This window comes from Mus musculus, chromosome 17 (assembly GCF_000001635.26).
Source record: "Mus musculus strain C57BL/6J chromosome 17, GRCm38.p6 C57BL/6J".
NCBI classification, from domain to species: Eukaryota; Metazoa; Chordata; class Mammalia; order Rodentia; family Muridae; genus Mus; species Mus musculus.
Genome location: NC_000083.6, coordinates 22,031,790 through 22,054,101, shown reverse-complemented (window position 1 = coordinate 22,054,101; position 22,312 = coordinate 22,031,790). Strand labels below are relative to the sequence as shown.

Genomic DNA, 22,312 nt, shown 5'->3' with positions numbered 1-22,312 from the left:
CACAAACAAATCAGTGGCCTTTCTCTACACAAAGGCTAAGAAAGAAATTAGGGAAACAACACCCTTCACAATAGTCAAAATAATATAAAATACCTTGGTGTGACTCTAACTAAGGAAGTGAAAGATCTCTATGATAAGGACTTCAAGTCTCTGAAGAAAGAAATTGAAGAAGATCTCAGAAGATGGAAAGATCTCCCATTCTCATGGATTGGCAGGATTAATATAGCCAAAATGGCTATCTTGCCAAAAGCAATCTACAGATTCAATGCAATCCCCATCAAAATTCCAACTCAATTCTTCACAGAGTTACAAAGGGCAATTTACATAATAATGTGAAATAACAACAACAACAACAAAATCTAGGATAGCAAAAACTATTCTAAACAATAAAAGAACCTCTGGTGGTATCACCATGCTTGAACTCAAGCTGTACTACAGAGCAATTGTGTTAAAAACTGCATGGTACTGGTACTGTGACAGAAAGGTAGAGAAGAGACGTGAGGAGAGCCTGATCTCTAATATTCCTCTCCATTCCCTTAGGATCATGACCACAGTCTGCAGCTCTCCAAAGTCTCATGGCCACAGAAACTTGGCATAGTTCCCCATGCCTCTCCACAGGCCCAGAGGAAGGACAGAAATAGGAATTTTTAGGGGACCCACATGACTTCTCATGGTCAGCCAATGGTCTTGGCTCCTTCTTGTCTGTGAAGACACAGGACACAGGTCCTGACCTCCATGCAGCCTTAGCTGCTGCACACACACTCAGGATGAGTTAAGCTGGCCTCTGCTGCTCCGGAGAGTATTGAAAACCACAATTCTAGGCAATTCCTGAATCTAGTGGGGGACAACTGAGCACAAGATCCCTGCCTGCTCCCTGAATACCAGAGGCACCAGCTGGGTTCTTACTGATCTATTCCCAAAGATAATGAAGAGCAGCTGTAACAGCTAGCCATGCTCTGGTGGCAAGGGCAGACAGGCATATCCAGGCCCGGAGAAGGATGTACTATGGCGTGTTGGGCCTATCTGTTCCTCACAGGCATACTTAGCTATGCTACCCAGCACTTACCCAGCTCTGTCTGGAGTGCTTTGGTCCCACAGGAGCTCGGTTGTGGTGAAGACACTGACAAAGCCAAGGACCTAGACCCTTGCCAAGTACCTGTCCACACTTGACTCCTGCTGGGTGTCAGCACTATGTGCAGCCATGGAAAGCTGGGGACATGGACGACTTTCTTCATGGGGATCACTTGTGAACACCAGGGCCAGGTGACATGCTTGAGGCCAGGCAAGCATAAGGAGGAGCAGAGTGACCTTACCTGAGCTTGTGGGATAGGGGCCCCTGCAAGGGGAGGGGATAGCCCTGGCTCTCACTCTTCAGGAACATATGTGGTGAGGGTCGTCATGCTGGACACATGCTCATGGTTGCCTTCCAACATACTAATCAGTGTCTATATGGGTGTATTCAGCACTGTTAATGTGGTGTGTGTGTTTGTTTGTGTGTGCATGCTCACATGCATGTGTGTGTGCCTGTATGTTCACTTGCATATGTTCCTGAGTGTGTGTCCAGGGGCATGTCCTGACAGCCTTCCCTCCCCATGCTGGGCACCCACAGTTGACACAGACCTCACTTAATAGTATTTTTGTTCCCAAAGGTTTTCTAATGGAAGATAGTATGCCTCTCAGTCAGGGCTAGTTAACCTCATTTTGTTCCAATGGGGAACACTGATCTTTTGGGATTGAAGCCTGAGCCAGCCTGTGGACTCTCCTTCTCCTACAGTTCCCAGGCTATTCTATATGACACTGTCCGGGGAACAGAACTCTCAGCTCTGCCAGCTCCCCTGTGTGTGTCATTGCACTAGCCTATATCCTGGCTGTCTGTCCCAACTCCACCTGTTCTAGCTGAGCTCAGGATACACAGAAGGCCTATATGAGGAGATGCCACCCCACCCAGCCAGGCAAACTTGAGCTCCACTCTGACAAATGTGAGAAGGGTGTCCCTCACACCAATGGGTCCGCGGTTTGATCACAATTACTGTGATCAGCAGTGACATTCAAGCCTCCTCTTGTCCAAGTAAAGTGACATCGAATACTTGTTTGGACCTTGGGCAGTAAAGGAATCCTGAGGGCTCCATGGGTAGGTAACTAACCCTACTCCTTCCCAGAGTCCATGAACTGCACCTGCTTAATGGTTCCTGGACCTCCTTGACTAAGGTGAGGAGAGGAGACCCCAAACAGCCCTATCCTCTGCACCAGCCACACTGTTCTGCCAGGTGGAGGCAGCCTCCACAGCCTGAGGAGTGAGCTAAGTGTTCTTTCCCATTGCATCCAATGGGGTCTTGTTTGCATAGCCAGTGGCAGTGTCTCCTGTGGAACTGAGCCATGCTGCTAGGGAGACCTCTGTGTTGTTTACAGTACTTCTAAGTTAGACATGGGAAGAGGAACTAGAGACTTGTGATTTGGAGATCCTGCAGTAGTCTGCTCTGGGTCTGTGGAGCCTAGGCTGGCTTTGCAGGCATAGGGCTCCCTCCAATGTCCAAGTTCCACCATGACACATTCTCTAGAAGGTCAGACAGAAGTCCAAGTGGATTCAGGGCTTACATTGACACTTGTTTCTCTCAGATACTTTTGCTCCTGACAATCCCAGGAGCTGAGAGTCAGGGACAGGAAGAATTGGACCTTCCCCATGCCCAGACTAGTGTCAGAGCTGATTCCCCATCTCCTACCAGTGGGCAGGCCAAGGAGACTGATATGGTGGGCAGAAGGGTTAAGGGTCCAGAACTGCCTTGCCCAGACATGGCTAAAGGCGGGTGGTGCTGGAATGCTAGTAAGCCACCTTCAAGGCTGGCTGGCACAGACGGGACAGGTGTACAGCTCTTGCCTACACCACAATGTCTTGCAGGGGTGGGTCTTCACCTGGCCAGTACAGAGAGAGGAAGCTTAGGAACTTCATTCCATGGAGAGGAGTTACTCTCTGGAGGAACCAGCAGCTCCACCAGTGTGCAGCCTCAGGTGTCGCTGTGTGACTAGTCATGAGCTGTCTGTATGACTGGGCAGACACACATTGTCCGACCAGACTGAGGACATACTGATCACCCCTGTGGTCATCCTTTACCTCCCCATCCTGCAGAGAGATGCCGCAGTGTGGTGTTAGTTCTCATCCTGAACTTTTGTTGTTTCTACAATCCCAGGACTTCCAGCTCTACTCAGACCTTTCTAAGTCTGAAATAGGTGACCTGTCGTGGGCCTGATAGGCCTTCTTGTTGGTATGCCCTATCTTAGCTCTCAGAACACACTTCCCTCTAGGTTACCTCATGTTGTTTCCTCCAACCATCCCAGCATGCATCATCTCCGTATCCCACCCTCCCTAGGATCCCTGGTAATCCCTGATACAATTGTGTTCTCCCAGGCTGGGCTGTGGGCTCTTGTGTGATTCAGAAAGATACTAGATGATCTGGGCATCCTCCATGCCTTGGTATATGACCTCTTTGGGTCCACACAGGCCTATGGGATTCCAGTTAGACCAGGATTCTCTCCCCATTGTTGTCTTTTTGTACTTCCCTCTTTGAGGAATGGCCCTGGATGTGGTCAACACACATAACCCTGGAAGCGTCTGAGAATTTAAGGAGGGCCACTTTGAACTTAGGCAATCCTCTCCACTGACCGCCTGGGTTCCATCAGCTGACATTTACTCCATGTTGATGGGCAATCTTATGCTTTTCAGCCATGACAGACTAAATTCTGCTCTGAGGACCCTACACATACCACAGGTGGAGAGTCACACACAAGACTTGTTATTTGGTCAGCTCTTCAGAGTACTGCCTTGAGCTGAGGAGCCCTTTGGGAGGGCATATGCACCTTTATTAAATGGGCTGGCATCACTCTGGGCCTGGACTCTGCAGTGACTGACTCTCATGCTCTCTCCTCCCAGTCTCTATCTGTTCCTAACTCTCTGAATCCAGCACCATGCATGCTTCCTGGTCAGCCAGCCTTCATGCCAGTCCAGAGCCAGTCCAGGAACACAGAGCCCATACTGTCCTCTCTCTAGGTTTTGCAGAGCCATGGGTTTAGTCTCTCTGGTGCTCTATGGTGGTGGGAACTCAAGTTTCTTAGGTCTCCAGGGCATCTGGTAGCAGCCCATTAGAACAAGGTAGAGGTAAAGAAAGGTGGAAATAATGTCTTGCAGTTCTGCATCTCCAACACTGGAGGGCTCCACACTGTTCTCAACCTTGTGAACCACACTCAGCAAGCCCTCTCACTAAAGCTCTTGTCCTGAAGCAGAGAACCACTGTTTAACCCAGTGTTCCCAAACCTGGCTGTACCTCCAGGGCTGCTTGTACAGGCTTCTCCAGGACCCTGAGGACCCGATTTGGAAATCTTAGGTGGGCAGGGTGCAAGGAGACACAAGGGCTCTATGGAGTCCTTACCTGGGATGTGACCTCTGTATGGCCCTTCATCCGGATTAGCATGACCCACAGAACTGGTCCTATGGCTCACCTCCACTGTAGTGCTTTATCCATGTGTGCACTTCTATGAGCACCTGTGAACATGGGGCCAGGTTCCTGCACAGCCTAGGCCTATTCTAAACAGCAGCACCAAGATAACCACAGTGGCAAACATTCAAGAATGTGACACTACACAGAGCTGGCCCTCTTCCTCCTGGTTTAGGGAGCCTTGTTGAAAGGAGACCCATCAGTGCTCTGCACACATGCCCACCCTTATCCAGAAGCTCAGTGGTTGCCAGTTCATGGTTACAGACACATCAGGATAAGTACTTAAATGGGTAAGATGTGACACCCATAAACATGTGGACCAACTATACTGACTGAGAGAAATGGTGGACACAGCTCTGCCCTGAGGCTGCCCTAGTGTACTGCTGCTACTGCTACTGGTGTGTGTGTGTGTGCGTGTGTGTGTCTGTGTGTGTGTTTCATGGTTACATATGTGTATATGTGTGTATAGCAGAGTGTTTGCATGGACATGTGTTTGTGCATGTATCTATGTGTCTGTATAGACATATTTTTATGTGTCTGCGTGGATATAGGTGCACAGATGTGTATGGGTCTGCATGGGTGAGTGTATGTGTATGTGTGTGTGTTTCATGGTTGAATGTGTGTATATGTGTGTATAGCAGAGTGTCTGCATGGACATTTGTTTGTGTGTATCTGCATGTGTGTGTGTGTGCTTGTGCATGTATCTATGTGCCTGTATAGACATGTTTTTATGTGTCTGCATGGATATGTGTGCACAGATGTCTATGGGTCTGCATGAGTGAGTGAGTGAATGTATGTGTGTGTGTGTGTGTGTGTGTGAGTGTGTGAGTGTTAGTTACATAGACCTGCATGTGTGTTGCAGTGGTATGTGTGTATGTATGTGTGTTACATGGGCCTGTGCGTGTTTGTGGGTGTGTGACTTTAAATAGAAAATAGCAGCCTCTGAGGTAACTGTGGAGATGTGAGACACTCACTCCCAGAATCAGGTTGGAAATCTTCTGCCTGACTCTCTGTCTTTGGAAATAATGTGCTGTCATCCTCCTATCTGTGGCCATAAAGTCTCAGGAGAGAGGTCAGTGCTCTGACCTCTGGCCATGTTAAGCATCAGTAAGTTCATAAAGAGGGCAGGTTTCTCTTTCCTCTCTAAATCTCTAGTGCTGAACCACATCCACTCGACAAGGCTCCAGCTTGGCATGGGGCCCACTGCTCATAGATTCTAGGTCTTTTCTTGCCCTTAGAGCAATACAGCAGGAAGAGCTCTGAGCCAAGGCTACAGTTACCAGGTATAAGTTTAGTATTGACTGTCAAGTGTGTGAGCCAGCTCTCTGTCACTGTGAAAGACCACCTGAGAGGATCAACTCCAGGAAGGAGGGGTTCTCTTGGTTTGTGATTTCAGATCCAGGTGAGATAAATACATTTCTGTGTGCCTGAGGCAAGGTGGGATTTAAGGTAGTGGAGATTAAGCTGTTCCTGTCATCCTTGTGAAGAGACTCGGTAGGGCCAGGCAAGAGAGAGACTTCAAGGTTAATCTTCTAGCCACACACTTCTACCATCAGGTCACCCCTCTCAAGAGTCAATTCAAACTTTGAATTCATCAGTGGATCCAGGCACAGTCAACATTGTAAGATTGTGACCTGACATCATCATCTGCAAATTTCACACTCAAGAACTGGACAATCAGGTCATTTTCAGGAAGTTTCTTATTTTCTGGATCCCATTTATAGCCATCTTTAGCCCAAGGTGCCCTGGGCTATACCAGATAGATATGCCTGGAATAACTGATAAAGTCATCACTCTTATGATCTAGGCTCTGGAAATACCCCCACCCCCAATACAGGCCCAGAGTTGCATTGCTCTAGTTTCCTAGGCTGTTCTTCATCTATCCATGCCAACAGTCAGCAGTAGTTGTTGTACTGGCTGATCTTCATAAACAGGCAACTCCTTCTCCCCAGAGGGCTACAGGCACACCACCTACCTATACCTGCACTTGTGATACACAGCAGACTTCAGTCATTATGAACTGCTGGGTGAGCATGCATAGCATGGGACAGAAATCCTAATGTAGTAAGGCCAAGGACACTCCCACGTTCAGTACCCATTGGCTGACCTCATTGTGATGTCCAGTGGCCACTGGCTAGAGAATGTTATTGTCCAGTATCACTGGCTGACCTCATCCAGGTGTTCAGTAGCCAGGGGCTGACTGCACCTTGATGTCCAGGGTTTGTTGCTTTCTTCTTTGTAGAAATATCCCTTTGCATTTCTCTCTCATTTTTGTCCCATCATCCCTGTAGACTGCTATATCAAGGGTGTATTTAGTGTTAACTGTTTTATAAACCCTTCTTGCTCGTCTGATGTGTGTGTGTTTGATTTTTACTTGCCTGGGTATACTTCTACTTGTAATAATATTTATAATAATAAATATTAATGACCCTCCCTTTTGTTTGCTTAGGGATTCTGTTCATGTGTTCACTATTCAAAATCATTCATGTTTTCTAGTATTTCTTGGTTTTACTGCTAAAAGTTAACCTGTTGTCCATCTGGTCTTATTGCAAACAATGGCATAAGCTGAGACTGAATTAAAATCTGTCAATGGCTTCCCATATCTTTGGAATTATAAAGAAGAAAGAATAGGAATGATGTATGATAGGGAAGAGGAGTAAGAAGAAGGAGAAAGAGCTTGCTTGAGAGGACATGACATAGGAGGGAAAGATGCCTGTTTGCTACTGTAGTGTATTTTTCTATAGTTTAGAAACAGAGCAAGCATGCTACCCTACTGAGGACACCCAGCAGGGCCATCCATGTCCTGAAACTGCATTTGTCCAGGAGTCCTCTTTAGGAAGATGCTTAGGAACTGTCAGCATATTTGTAGGTATGGAGTGCCTCCTGCTGCATACATGGACAGAGGGCAGCAGAATAATTGCATCTATTTCTGTGCCAGCATTTTTACTGAGAGGAACTGTCACCACTATGGGCCATATACTTGTGCTGCAGGACCACACAGTGATCTTGGGCATCATGTAAGATATAAGATAGTGTCTTCTTCCAATTACTAAAACTTCTCCTGTGAACAGTAGCTTCTGTTCCTCTGCAGGCTCCAGAACTTTCCTTCTGCTTCCTTCTAGTATTTTGTGAGTTTATTTAAAAGTTAACCTGACCGTCAATAAGACAAAAAGACCACCAACAGATTGGGAAAGGATCTTTACCTATCCTAAATCAGATAGGGGACTAATATCCAACATATGTAAAGAACTCAAGAAGGTGGACTTCAGAAAATCAAATAACCCAATTAAAAAATGGGGCTCAGAACTGAACAAAGAATTCTCACCTGAGGAATACTGAATGGCAGAGAAGCACTTGAAAAAATGTTCAACATCTTTAATCATCAGGGAAATGCAAATCAAAACAACCCTGAGATTCCACCTCACACCAGTCAGAATGGCTAAGATCAAAAATTCAGGTGACAGCAGATGCTGGCGTGGATGTGGAGAAAGAGGAACACTCCTCCATTGTTGGTGGGAGTGCAGGCTTGTACAACCACTCTGGAAATCAGTTTGGAGGTTCCTCAGAAAACTGGACATAGTACTACCGGAGGATCCAGCAATACCTCTCCTGGGCATATATCCAGAAGATGCCCCAACAGGTAAGAAGGACACATGCTCCACTATGTTCATAGCAGCCTTATTTATAATAGCCAGAAGCTGGAAAGAACCTAGATGCCCCTCAACAGAGGAATGGATACAGAAAATGTGGTACATCTACACAATGGAGTACTACTCAGCTATTAAAAAGAATGAATTTATGAAATTCCTTGGCAAATGGATGGACCTGGAGGGCATCATCCTGAGTGAGGTAACACATTCACAAAGAAACTCACACAATATGTATTCACTGATAAGTGGATATTAGCCCCAAACCTAGGATACCCAAGATATAAGATATAATTTGCTAAACACATGAAACTCAAGAAGAATGAAGACTGAAGTGTGGACACTATGCCCCTCCTTAGATTTGGGAACAAAACACCCATGGAAGGAGTTACAGAGACAGTTTGGAGCTGAGATGAAAGGATGGACCATGTAGAGACTGCCATATCCAGGGATCCACCCCATAATCAGCATCCAAACGCTGACACCATTGCATACACTAGCAAGATTTTATTGAAAGGACCCAGATGTAGCTGTCTCTTGTGAGACTATGCCGGGGCCTAGCAAACACAGAAGTGGATGCTCACAGTCAGCTAATGGATGGATCATAGGGCTCCCAATGGAGGAGCTAGAGAAAGTAGCCAAGGAGCTAAAGGGATCTGCAACCCTATAGGTGGAACAACATTATGAACTAACCAGTACCCCGGAGCTCTTGACTCTAGCTGCATATATATCAAAAGATGGCCTAGTCGGCCATCACTGGAAAGAGAGGCCCATTGGACTTGCAAACTTTATATGCTCCAGTACAGGGGAACACCAGGGCCAAAAAGGGGGAGTGGGTGGGCAGGGGAGTGGGGGTGGGTGGATATGGGGGACTTTTGGTATAGCATTGGAAATGTAAATGAGTTAAATACCTAAAAAAAATGGAAAAAAAAAAAAGTTAACCTGGTCCATCCCCGCAGCCTGCCTAGTCCTTCTGGGCACACCCAGTTACCTGGAATGTCCTGTTATCTACCCAGACCTCCATTTCATGGACAATTCTCTGTCCACCTTCATCAGACCTGCTGCTCTGGAAATATACAGGTTCGATTTCCTCCCTACACCCATTCCCTTGAGCAGGCGCCCAAGTCTTCTGAGACTAGGTAATGTAGAGACCTGATCCAGCTCCACTGTCCTCCCACCTCTCCATCTGCTTTTCCCTCCCTTTAAATCCCCTACTAGCCATGTCCCTGAGGCACACCCAACTTTTGGGAGACCTGCACTTCTCCTTAAGTTCCATTGGCCTGCAAAAGTTTTCCCATGAGAGGAATACTGTACCAGGGAAGACATTTTAGCAATAAAGATAGAATTTACCTCAGAATAAAAGACTGGCAAAAACTTTCTTGGGCAAACAAACCTAAGCAGCCAGCTGGAGTAGCCATTCTAATATCTAATAAATAGACTTTCAACAAAATTTAATGAAAAGTCATGGGGAAGCATTCTTAATATTCACTAAAAGAAACATCTACCAAGTTGATGTCTCAATTCAGAACAATGTGGAATCTACTCACTCAGGGAATTATGCCCTGGTCTGACAGCTGCAGCCAAGACTTCTGTATACAGGTACCCAGCCAAGAGACAGATAGGAAAGGATTCAATGTTGAGAAGCAGACTGGAATGTTGGGGAGGTTAACCCACCAACAACCCCAAGCCCCTAGCAGGATGAGAATGGAGAAGGGAGAGCCTGTTCTCAGCCAGCCTCACTACCCATAGATAGACTTCTTCCAGGCCTTCCTTTTATGTCAAGGTAAACAAAAGCCCATAAAGAAGGAGCAGGGAAAGAAACAATGCTCTGCCAACATGAGCCAAAGAGAAGTCCCCTCCCACCCTCCCATCTCAGCCCATGAGCAGCCACACACCAGGCCTGTGCTTATCTCTAGAGGCCCGTGGGTCCAGGCAAATGAGCCCCCCCCCTTTTTTGCCATACTCATTCAGCTCAGCCACCCCCTGCAATGACAAGGGCTCCTGTATGCCATAGTATGTATGCCAGTCCTGAGACCCTGGGCCATAGGTGCTCTGCCTATGTAAGATCAGAGAGCCTGGAGTTAGCTAAATATCAATGTCCCTTGGCCTTAAGGGAGAAGCGAATTTGGATTCCAGCCCTAGCCTAGTCCTGTAATAAACAGTCCCCCTCAAATGCAGACAGCAAGGTCTACATGATGTTCACAGCTCCCCTAGCCTGAAACAGTCCTGTGATTGATACTTCAAACCAGGAAGCAGGGACTTGAACTTGAGATCACTGACTCAGGCTAGGGAGGGCTCCAGGGCACTTGATCTCAACTGCAATGTCAGAAGCTGAGCCACAATGACCAGTGGTGGCAGGTTTTCTTTTCTGCTCTCACGCCTGGCAATGAAGTCCACATATGAGGATCTTTCCTCCCAGTCATACTGTCTGCAGATATGAGGTTCCTCAAAAGTGGACTCAAAACTGCAGAAGAGAGTCTTCAAAAGGAAAGAGCTACACAGTGAACTGCATACAGCACTCTGAAAAGCAGAGGCCCTTTTAGAATTTTAGCCAATCAGTGCTCAGTGCTGAGGAGTAACACAGCAGCCTAGGTCCTGTGACCTGCCTGTCACAGTCTGTAGCTCAGACCCTATTTCTTTTGTGTCAGCACAGCCACTCTGTTTTCTGGTCCCAGGGAGCACAGAGCTTCTGGTCCTCACACATGCCCGCTCCGCCTTTGGACCTTAATGTCTAAAGTGAGTCCTACACTCAGTATGGACTTGGTTTTCTATACACCATGTCAACCCCTGTGCAGGAGAGGGTGTTTGCGTGTGTATGCATACCCCCTTGTGTGCCTAGGTGTACATGCATATCCCTATGCTTATGTTCTGCCAGAGGCCATCTTCCGGATAGGTCTTCACACTTGCACATCCCTGTCTCCCATTCCCATCCCCACCCCCACCCCAGGGATGCTGAGCTTATGGACTTTGCTGTTGCACCCCACTTTGATGTGGGTTCTGGGGATTGAAATTCAAGTCCTCACCTTGGGAGGGAAGTTCTCTGCGTAAAAAGTGCAGCCCTGTCTCAGGAGAACCTAGAGCCTTTCTGAGGAATTATGAGAACAGTATCTTCCCTGGTTGCTTGGTTTAGAAAGACAGCTTAGTCTTGAAAGTTAAACTGGAGCATCAGCTTGAGGTCATTCAGTCAGAATACAAAGAGAAGTTGACACACAGAGTCAACTTATAAGGACTCTATAGAAGGGGTACCGCAAATGTTCTAACCAGATACCAAGGACAGCAAACCATCCTAGAGACCTTGCTTTCAAAAAGCCTAATGTCACACTCCATAGCCCAGCTAAGCCCGAGCCTTGCAGTCCTTCCAACCATGTCTTAACAGGTCCTATTATGACCTTGTGAGGAGAGCTTGTGAGGCTCTCCAGGCAACAGATGTTAAGCTGTGGCCAGGCCTGAATTTCTTTGAGTGCATTGAGAGGAGGTGTGGAGTGGTGCCCTCTGCGACTTTATTGTATCTAGTGAGCTGTGTGTGGTTGTATTGGTTTGTAAGTGTGCTGTGTAGATATGTATGTATGAGTGTGTGTAGGAGTGTGGTTGTTTACAGATTTACTTGTGTATGTGTTTATACTAATTCCTGTGAGTGTGTCAGTGTATGTAGGAGTGTGTGAGTTTCCTGGTTTGTGTGTGTGTGTGTGTGTGTGTGTGTGTGTGTGTGTGTGTGTGTGTGTGTGTGTGTGCCTTTTCCTGGTGTATGTGTAGTGTATGCTTACATGTTTGCTTGTGTGTAAGTATGTGTGTACCTGTTCCTTTGTGATTGTGTGTAGTGCAGTTCTGATTTTGTGTAAGAGTTTGTATGCGTGTGTTCCTGTGTGTGTATAAGATCACTATTGTGTATTTGTGTGTGTGCATTTGTGTGTGTGTTTGTGTGCTGTCGCACACGTGAGTGTGTTTCTGCTCCTGTGCCCATCACCCTTTCCCTCCCGCATCTGTGTTACCTGCACCTTGGTGCAAGAGAGTCTACAGGCCAGTAGCCAGCCCGGCTGCTGTTCCTAAGGTAGGACATCAAACTTATTTTCAAGACAGGCTCACTCACTGGCCTGAAGCTGGCCAAGTCTCTGGCCTGTCTGACCAATGACTCCCAGAGATTTGATATGCCAACCCCATAATCTCAGTATTAAATGCCTGTGTGGATGGCTGGCTGTTTATTTATTGATTGGTTGATTTTGGTTTGAGTTCAAGAGATAGCATTGGGCCCTATATTTTCAAGGACCTGACTGTTTGCTTCCTTAGTGTTGGTGTTTCGATTTTTATTTATTTGGATGGGTGCTTTTGTTTTATTGTGGTTGGTTTTATTTTCTCCCATGGTATTTTATTGTTTTGATTATTTACTTTTGCATTTTAGGCTGCTCTAGAATATCTCCATTTTCAATGTATTTTGGTTTCCTATTTTTACATTGTCCCTGATTCTCAACGTATTCACTACATGTTATCATTGGCTTATAATTTATACATATTTGCCCTTTGTGATACTTTGTTTTTTCCATCATACAGTATTTGAGATGCCTGGGAATGAGCCCACAGGGACCGAGAGCTTCAGTGGGAGGACATCTAGTGGTTCCTGGAGCAGCTGCAGCATCCAGGACACATGGAACTACAGTGGAGGTGAGCCCAAGGACCAGGTACCAAAGGGCCTGACCTGGCCAATGCTAATCTGAATTCCTGGATGCAGGCTGGAATGGTCTCAGGGCTACACTGAAAGCCACTCAAGTGTCATTAACACTGTGTGGCCTCATTCTCAGAGTCTTGACCAGGAAAAAAGCAGCTGTGGCCTTGGCCACTCAAGTTGAGTCTATGGCATTTTGGAATTGGTTTTAGGTTTAATATTCACTGATATTTACCTTTCTTATTGTTTATGGTTATTGAATTTTAATTTTAAATATTTTGCTCTTGAGAAGTATGGTTTTGTTGTGGACGACAAGGTCCTGAAATGAAATGGAATTTTCTCTGAAGTGCTGGGGGATATTTATCTGTTTAGTCTTATACTAATTCTTTCTCCTCTCATTTATTTCATATGATTTCTTTTCAATCAATGTCCACTTATAATATTGATCAGCTGTAGCCCTCCCAGACCCACTGTCTTATGATTATAGTTTCATCATCTATATTTAGTATATGTGTGCTCTTGGCTTTCTAGTTTGGGGTCAGTTTTTTTGGTTGGATTTTACTTAAGATTTTTTGACTTTAGCTTTTCCCCTATATCTTTTTCATATTTTTTATTTAGTTCTCTAACTTTTACTTACCTTTATTCCAAGCACTCTTTGTTTATTTTAGGTAGGACTTGAAGTAATTTTAGTTTCTATTTCCGTACATCTTTTTCATTATTTTGATTTTAATTCTTCTTATGTTATTTTCAGGTACCACTAGTAGTGATTCAATGCCTGCACATATTGAAGAGGAGTTACCACCTCCCAGCCCTCAGCTGATTAAGCCTGAGGATGGAGAGTTGTACTCCCAATATAATGTTGTAAGAACTATCGGGCATAGGACTTATGCCAAGGTCCTCCTGGCCCAGCACCGGCTCACAGGCACACCCGTGGCTGTCAAAGTTCTTGTAAAGAACAAGCCCTGGTTCCAGCCAGGCATGAAGGAGGCCAATTTAATGAAAAAGATCAAACACCCCAATATTGTCTCCCTTCTCCAAGTGATTGAGACCAAATCAAGAGGATACCTCATCATGGAACTGGTTGAAGGCCAAGAACTTTATGAATACATCAAAAATTCTGGCCACATAGAGGAGGACGAAGCCCGACAAATATTTTTACAAATACTGTCGGCAGTGAGCTACTGCCACAGACATGGGATAGTGCATAGGGACTTAAAACCTGATAATATCATGATAGATAACAAGGGGAACACCAAAATAATCGACTTTGGGCTTAGTACCCAAGTCAAAGCCGGAGATTTGTTGGATGAGCCCTGTGGTGCTTACGCTTTTGGTGCTCCTGAGTTATTCCTCTGGGAAAGATATGATGGAAGAAAAAGTGACCTGTGGGCGTTAGGAGTGATATTGTATTACATGGTTGTTGGAAAGGTCCCATTCGACTCGGTCACCATACCTGAGCTGGCAGGTGTATACCCTGCCCCCTGTGGGGTGTCCGACGAGCTGGAGGACCTGTTGAGCCTCCTAATGACAGTAAACCCCAAATATAGGCCGACAGTCACAGAAGTAATGAAGCATCCCTGGCTAAAAGGCCACTGGAAAGGATTAAAAAATATCCATGAGGAACCGTTCCCTGTCAGACCAGATCCTGACATTGTAGATGCGATTCAGTATATTGGGTTCCAAGCAAAAGATATTAGAGAATCACTCACTAAAGAAAAATTTAATGAAGTGTCGGCTGCATATTATTTATTGGAAAGGCAGGCTCTCCAGAGGGAAGTCCGCTCAACCCAGGCTCCAACAGTGAGTCAAGTTAAGGCCCCATTCCCTTCCATGGATGCTGGTGCTGCTTCGTGTTTAAAAATTAAGAGGAGTGGAAGTGCTCCCATCCTTGGCAGATCGGTCTGTCCATCCTCCATTGGTCGAGTGCCAGCCTATGGCCAGAAGGTTAGGCAAAGAGCAGGCAGAAGATCCACTGGGCATGGTCTGGTCTTCCGGCCAAACCAGATGACACCCACACAGGACCAACACCACATACGTGCCATGAGTGTCCCCTGCATGCTTTCACCAAGCAGCATAAGTGAAGAGAGCGTCAGTGAGAAGAGAGAAGAGAATCTCTCCCACAGTGCCCTAGCAGAGGATAAGCCCATCTGCAGCAGGGGCTGTCGCAGAGGCATCATGCGATGGACAAGGAGGGTGGGGAATGCCATCAGGACGCTGTGTTGCTGCATTCCATCAAGAAAAAAACCTCGGCTGGGGCAGAGCAGAGTCTCTCCCCAGAAATGAGGCACAGAGAGAAATTCCAGAGACACAGCAGCAGGCAGAGCCCAGGTACCTTTGTGCTTTGTCCTTCCCAGTTTGCTGTGTGTTGGTCCCTCCTCTGTCTCCAGTTTCCATTTTCCACACACAATTCTTACCTTCTTACCTTCTCTAAGTACGTTACAATTCTTCCTCAACCCTAAGCCTTCTCCCTCTTCTGAATTTCTCCTCTTCCCAGCAGGGTCTCAATATGAATGATTTCTACCCCACTGAACATAGTTGTCTTGCTGACCTCATCTCTTCCCCTGACTCCATATTCCCTAAAGAAAATAGCTCCCACAGGGTGAGGACTAGAGGGCTATTGGCTCATGGACTCTCTCAGGCGATACTGGCCCTAGCAATTTGCCAATCAATCACAAAAGCTGAAGAGCAGATTGTTACATTTTAAAAATAACATCACACTGAGTAAGCTTCAGAACTAATAACAAGCAATGTCATTGAATAAGTATCAACAGCATAGTTTGCTGGTTATTGACGATGGTCAAAGTCCTGCATGCATGCATAGGTTTGTGCACACTGACTGTTCTTTTGTTCCGAAGACCTACTGATGTATACTTTTTTATAGGAAACCCTTCTAAGTGATTTCTCCTTGTAATTGTGAAGTAGAAAAAAAGATACATTTAATACTAAGGCTAGTCAAATCCCCACACGGTATTCTAAGAATTCTACCTCAGTATTTCTTTTGTCTAGAATTAATTATTTTGTCTCTTTCACAGTGTCATCTGGGAACTTTTTCACATCCTGAGTATAAAGAGGAGGCTATTTGAAACACCCTGGAAAAAGACACAGTTGTAGAAGCTACAGCAGCAGCAGCAGCAGCAGCAGCAGCAGCAGCAGCAGCAGCAGGAGTAGTAGTAGCAGCAGCAGCAGCAGGAGTAGTAGTAGCAGCAGCAAACACCCTGGCTTCCCTGTCTATGTAAGAATTTCTGACAGACTATTTCTGGAACCAGATAGCACACTGAGAACCAATTCTGAACATGCTTTCAATGAATATTAGCATTCATAGGAGACATATAATATTCCTGAAGGGTCCATTCTTGGGAGAGTGAATTAGATGACAGAAGCAAGAGCATGGTATGTTCTTAATGAGGAACACCTTCCTCAAAGCTGATCATATAGGAAGTCTGAAGGAGCAATTTTTGGGGGGGAGTCAGGGTCTCATCCCCTTGTGTCAGGGCACACTGTGCTCCTGGCCTTGCATCCTGCCTGAGCGTGGTGGTATTGCTTGCTTTCATTCTAGCAGTCTTCACACACCCAGCACTGTGGCCCTGACCTTTGTTCCCTGCTCAGCCACTGAGTTCCTGGTCTTTCCCAGCCACTGTCTGGATAGGGACAGCAGAGACAGTGCAGCTACAGATGTGTGCTCCTCCCCTGCCCCATAACCAGGGAGGACATGAGGGAATTAACATAGTGGCACCAGTGGGACCAGAGACAGAAAGACTCAAGTCCAAGGGTGCTCACCAACACCAACTCCAACACTGCAAAGGCTGGCAGTGACCTGTAAAAGCTATGGCCAGAGTAGGCCATGCCTTTGTGTCCTGCATAAACCCACATACCTTGACAAATCAGAGTACCTTGGCCTGCTCAGCTGCAGAGTGGTATCCACCCAGCCTCTGTAAAGAATAAAAAACCTTTACAGGCAGTTCTGCAGGGACAGCCAAGTTCCTGGCAACACTGGGTTTAGCAGTGCTTCTCTGCTTCAGGCTCAGAGCCTTAATGAGTGGACTTGTTGAGTGTCTCGCCAGGGGCATAGCAGTGTTGCACCCTCCAGTGGTGGCCATGCAAAACAGCAGGATATTATTTCCACTTTTCTTTACCTCTTATTTTAAAGGGCTGCTACCAGACACCTCAGTACCTATGAAACTTGAGTTCCCACCACCATAGGGCACCAGAGATAATACACTAGAGGCCCTGTGAAACCTAGGTAGAGTACAATGTGAGTGACTCTACTACCTGTGGTATGTCTAAGGTCTTCAGAGGAGAACCTAAAGACTCTCATGGCTAAGTCTGTCATGGCTGAAAAGCATAAGTTTGCCCATCAATGTGGAACAACTGTCGACTGATGGAACCCAGACAGTCAGTGGAGAAGTTTAAGTCAAATGTGGCCCTCCTAAATTCTCAGATGCTTCCAGGGTACTGTATGGTGATCATATTCAGAGCCATTTCTGAAAGATATAAGTGTAAAAAGACGACAATGGGGAGAGATTTCTTATCTGGGCAGCATCCCTTGCTTCCAGAGGGGACCAAAAGAGGTCATATACCAAGGCATGGAGGCTGCCTAGAACATCTAGGATGTTTCAGAGCTACACAAGAGCCCACGGCCCAGCCTGGAAAAAACCCTAAAGTATCAGGGATTATCAGCAATTCTAAGGTAGGGTGGGATATGGAGCTGATGAATACTGGGATGGTTGAAGGAAACAGCACGATGTTAAATTCAGGGAAGTGTGTTGTGAGAGCTAAGACAGTGCAAACCAACAGGATGGCCTATCAGGCCCAGGACAGATAGCCTATGCCAGAATTAGAACTGTCTGGGTAGAGCTGGCTTCTGTGGCTGTAGGAGCACTGAAAGCACATATGCAGGAGGACTCCCAGCACACTCTTATATCTCTCTGCAGGTTGGGGCAGCAGAGGACAACCACATAGGTGACCAGTATGTCTGCCTAGTCATCCAGACAGCTCATGACTAGCTCACACAGCGATATCTGAGGCTGCACACTGGTGGAGCTGATGGTTTTCAAGAAGTTAACTCCTCTCAATGGAATCAAGTTCCTAAGCTTCCTCTCCCTGTACTGGCCAGGTGAAGACCCACTCCTGCAGGACATTGTGGTGTAGTGAACATCTGTACAGCCATCCCGTCTATGCCAGCCAGCCCTGAAGGTGGCTTGCTAGCATTCCAGCACCACCAGCCTTTGTCCATGTCTGGGCAAGGCAGTTCTTGGCCCTCAACCCTTCTTCCCACCATATCATTCTGTTTTGTCTGCCCACTGGTAGGAGATGGGGAACCAGCTCTGACACTAGTTTTGGTATGGGGAAGGTCCAATTCTTCCTGTCCCTGGCTCTCAGCTCCTGGGATTCTCAGGAGCAAAAGTATCTGAGAGAAACAAGAGTCAATGTTAGCCCTGAAGCCGCTTGGACTCCTCTTATTTTCTAGAGAATGTGTCATGGTGGGACTTGGGCATTAGAGGGAGCCCTATGACTGCAAAGCCATCCTATGTTCCACAGACCCAGAGCAGGCTACTGCAGGATCTCCTAATCACAAATCTCTAGTTCCTCTTCCAAAGTCTAGCTTATAAGTACTGTAAACAACACAGAGGTCTCTCTAGCATATGGCTCAGTTCCACAGGAGACACTGCCACTGGCTATGCAAACAAGACCCCATTGGATGCAATGGGAAAGAACACAGAGCCCACTCCTCAGGTTTTGGAGGCTTCCTCCACCTGGCAGGACAGTGTTGCTGGTGCAGAGGATAGGGCTGTTTGGGGTCTCCTCTCCTCACCTTAGTCAAGAAGGTCCAGGGACCATTAAGCAGGTACAGATCATGAGCTCTGGGAAGGTATAGGTACAGTTATCTTTCCATGGAGCCCTCAGGATTCTTTACTGCCTAAGGTACAAAGAAGTACTTGATGTCAGTTTACTTGGACAAGAGGAGGCTTGTATGCCACTGCTTGTCACAGATTCTTGGTAGTTGTGCCAACTTGCACCCATTGGTAGGAGGGCCACATCTGGACACCCTTTAACATTTGTCAGAGTGGAGCTCACGACTGGCTGGCTGGGTGTGGAAGCACCTTCTCATCTAGGCCTTCTGTGTTATACTCCCCTCAGTCAGAACTGGTGGTTTTGGGATAGTCAGCCAGGATTTCAGCTAGTGCAAGGATTCAAACCGGGGCGCTGGTTGAGTTGAGGGTTCTGTTCCCTGGACAAGGTGATACAGAACAGACTGGGAACTGTAGAAAGGCAAAGGCACCAAGCCCCCATGCCTGGCTCAAGCTGCAAGACCAAAAGATCAGTGTTCTTCATTGGTACAAAATGACGGGAACCTGTCCTGACTGAGAGGCATAATATATTCCATTAGAAGACTTTTGTTTAAAAAAAAAAAAACCCTGGTGTTACTTGTGGACTGTACCAAATGTGGTGGCTCTGCTTGTGGCAGCACTGGTGTCAGGACATGTCCCACCCACACAGGCAAACATGCATTTGCATATGCAGACACCATGCACACACACACACACACACACACACACACACACACACACTCACACACACACACACACACACACACACACACACACCACATTCATACACAAATGTAGACATTCACTGATTAGTATGTTGGAAGTCTACCATGTGCATGTGTTCAGCATGCCTACCCTCACCACATATGTTCCTGAAGAGTGTGAGCCAGGGCTAGTCCCTCCCCTCATTGGGGCCCCTATCCCGAAAGCTCATGTAAGGTCACTTTGCTCCTTCTTATCGTTGCCTGGCCTCAAGCATGTCATCTGGCCCTCGGGTTCACAAGTGATCCCAATGAAGAAAGTCGTCAATGTCCCTAGTTTTACATGGCTGCACATAGTCCTGACACCCAGCAGAACTCAAGTGTGGACAGGTGCTTGGCAAGGGTCTAGGTCCTTGGATTTGTCAGTGTCTTCACCACCACAGACTCCTGTGGGACCAAAGCACTCCAGACAGAGCTGAGTAAGTGCTGGGTAGCATAGCTAAGTATGCCTGTGAGGAACAGATAGGCCTACAACCCAACAGTACATTCTTCTCTTCGCCTGGATATGCCTGTCTGCCCTTCCCACCAGAGCATGGCTGGCTGTTACAGCTGCTCTTCATTATCTTTGGGAATAGAGCAGTAAGAACCCAGCTGGGTCTTCTGTTCCTTAGGGAGCAGGCAGGGTTCTTGTGCTCAGTTGTCCCCCACTAGATCCAGGAATTGCCTAGAATTGTGGTTTACAATACTCTCCAGAGCAGCAGAGGCCAGCTCAGCTCATCTTTAGTGTGTGTGCAGCAGTTAAGGCTGCTTGGAGGTCAGGACTGCGTCCTGTGTCTTCACAGACAAGAAGGAACCAAGACCATTGGCTGACCCTGAGAAGTCATGTGGGTCCCCTAAAAACTCATATTTCTGTCCTTCCTCTGGGCCTGTGGAGAGGCATGGGGAACTATGCCATGTTTCTCTGGCCGTGAGACTTTGGAGAGCTGCAGACTGTGGTCATGATCCTTAGGGAATGGAGAGGAATATTAGAGACCAGGCTCTCCTCAAGCCTCTTCTCAATAGGGTGCAATGGGGGCACGGTGTGGGCATAAGATGGGCACAGGCAGAATCCCAGAGTCTCCTTACTATATTTGTCTATGAGACAGGTGAGAGAAAGCCACCACTCACAGTCCCTCTGTTCCCTGAAAAGAGGCTTGAACTCTGTTAACTGTCTCTCATACTGACTGGCCTGCTGGTCCTATGATAGAATCAGGCTGAAGGTACAGCTAGGTGTCCAGCAAAGAGACACCGCCTGGGAGCACAATTGTCTAGCTACAGCCATGGAGTATTTCTGCAGGATTCACAGGGACTGGAGCTCCAAAGTCTGCTGTTAGGCCCTGGTACCCACTGGGTAAGGGGGATGAGAAACTCTGGATGGGGTGTGCAGGCAATGGTGGCTGTTTTTGTGACATGGTCATCAGAGAAGAGTGACTACACAGAAGTGATGACCCCACCTCATTAGTCAGTGGAAGCCAGAACCCTGCTCCACTTTTCACTTCTGATGGGAGTGCCTTTGCCTTATGAATGTCTCTGACCTGAGGTTTCATAGAGGTGGCCACCCAAAAGCCATGAGGCTGGGGACAGGCAGGACAACTATTTCAGCACCAATAGAGATGAAGCTTTGGGGTTCCAATAGTACATTGACATGGTTGCAATTTTGAAAACATGATGACGAAGACATTTGCCATGTGTCATTGAGATCTTCTCCCCTTTCACTTTATAGCATCACATGTGTGGAGATCAGTGGCACTATGGGCCTGCCACAGATAGGATCCATCTCAGGACCTGTGATGGAGTTCTCCTTAGCTCAGGGATATGAGAGATGGTCATCAGCTGAATGTGTTTTGGCTCACTGAGGGCAGCAAGCTTGCTGGAACTTGGCACCTTGGCTCATTGCACTCTGGAATGGATAGACGAGTGTAGACCTCATGTCATGATGGCAATGTGCCAACTGCCCCTAAGCCAGAACATATGGTATTGGGGTCATATAGGGTCAGGACACAAAAGAACCAGCCTCCAAATCAACAAGCTTTGGGGAAAAGAAAACTTTAAAACTTTCTAGAAAGAAACTACATTGGCCACACCAGGAGGAAATTAGGGCCAGAAGGCAGCACAGAAATGAGCAATAAATTAAGCCATTGCTTACGAGCTGCTGACCATCATAAGGGTGCTGTCAGGCTTGGCAAGTAGCTCAGTGGCACTACTTGCTCAGCACAGGTATGGTCCAGCATTTGATGCCCAGCACCATGAAACAGAAGACATGGTCACTCTGAGTCTGGTGCCTATTTACCCACATTTTAGAGGCTGGGGCTTGGTGGTGTTTAATCTTGCCTTCATTTATCTTCAGAAAGACAGCATTTGTCCTATTAATTCTTTCTTGCAAAAAGAGCACTACCCTGGGACCATCTATGAAGGGTTCAGACCTCAAAATCAGGTTGAAGATGAAGCACTAATCTTGGAGCCTCAAGTGCTATGTGGAGAAGCTGACTTTCAGGGACATGTGACCAAGTCCCCTGAATCATTTGTCTGCACACAGCCCCAACCAGCATACAGAAGCAGATTCTAGCTACCAGCTACAAGGCTGTGAGCTATTGGCTCTTCTTTGATCCTTACCTGCTCACCCTCCGTGTGGCTCCCTGCAACATTCTTGGCCTAGGCTCTGTCCTGACCTACTTTTGTGTCTATACCTATGGAACTCTAGAGTGTCCTGTGCAGCTGGGTTTAGTTGCATCCCATTGGTACCTTCCTGAAGTCAGCAGCAGACACTCGGGGTAGGGTTGGCCAATGGTTCAGGCCTCTAAGCAGAAACCAGAAGTCAAGGTTACAGAGTACTGAAGGCCTGCTGAACAGACTTTGTTCCAATGTAATTCCCTGAGGTGGGGACCTTTGTCCTTTAGGCATCTGGGCTTTCAAGTCCCAGCCTGTGGGCAGGGTTGGGGGGTGTGTGTGAACA

The 22,312-nt window shown here is 46.9% G+C and overlaps 1 pseudogene; it reads left to right on the top strand.

Annotated features, from left to right (window-relative positions):
• Positions 13,563-15,119, top strand: Gm7052 (predicted gene 7052; annotated as a pseudogene).